The sequence below is a fragment of the Gymnoscopelus braueri genome, assembly GCF_963280865.1.
Source record: "Gymnoscopelus braueri genome assembly, chromosome: 6".
Classification (NCBI taxonomy): Eukaryota; Metazoa; Chordata; class Actinopteri; order Myctophiformes; family Myctophidae; genus Gymnoscopelus; species Gymnoscopelus braueri.
The window spans coordinates 7,565,686-7,566,481 of record NC_137607.1 but is presented as its reverse complement, the minus strand read 5'-3'; the positions used below and the strand labels follow the sequence as shown (position 1 = coordinate 7,566,481).

The following is a 796-nucleotide window of genomic DNA, read 5'->3' as shown; positions in this document are numbered from 1 at the left end:
AAATGTCTTAAAAGTCCTTAAAATTGTCACTTCACTGTCATCTGGGGAACCGGACCTCCCTGGGGGTCCAGACCCACTGATTGAGAACCACTAGGTCTAGGCTATGCTCCAGTTCTCTCCTCCTCTCTCTTTCCACGAAACACCAAAAAACACACAGAGAGACAGAGGTTGACATTATTCAGATGTGGTCGCGGCAGCAGGAACCGGCGCCCCCCCCCCTCTCTCTCTCTCTCTCTCTCTCTCTCTCTCTCTCTCTCTCTCTCTCTCTCTCTCTCTCTCTCTCTCTCTCTCGTCACCAAAAACCCGTTCCTCATAGCAAAAAGTCGTGTTTCCTATGATCGCACTAAGTCTGCACAGAGGAGAGGACCCTTCTGCTACTAAATAACTACAGATCGCCCAGCCAGCCCCCCACACATCGACACTTCAACTTCTATTCAACTGAGTTTCAGCGCGATCATAACAAGCTAAAGCCGCTAAATCATAATTTACAACAGGATATAAATATAATGCATCTGACGCTTCAGAGAGAAAAGCAAGCGGCGGCGGCGGCAGGAGAGCGACTCATACGGGCGCGGTCTGCTTTGATAGGCTGCTGTGTGATACGGGTCGGTCTGATCTGAAGGAAAAGGCATTCCCCCGCGATGAGGACAAGCCAGATGGGAGCCTAGGAGGAGGAGGAGGAGGAAGTGGTGGGTGGGAGCAGATGAAGAACAGAGGAACACTTTTAGCTGATCATAATAATCCCATATGCACCACGCAGTCAGCTCAGCTGGGAGAACCGCATCTGCTGAACGCC

The 796-nt window shown here is 51.0% G+C and overlaps 1 protein-coding gene across 1 annotated transcript in view; it reads left to right on the top strand.

Moving 5' to 3' along the window:
• The first annotated feature begins 373 nt into the window (after window positions 1–373).
• The window catches only part of LOC308087529 (uncharacterized protein), a 6,074-nt gene continuing 5,651 nt past the window's right edge, over window positions 374–796 (top strand). The window contains exon 1 of the mRNA XM_080431463.1: window positions 374–796. This exon is cut by the window's right edge and continues 58 nt beyond it. The gene's annotated coding sequence lies outside the window, so the exon portion shown is untranslated.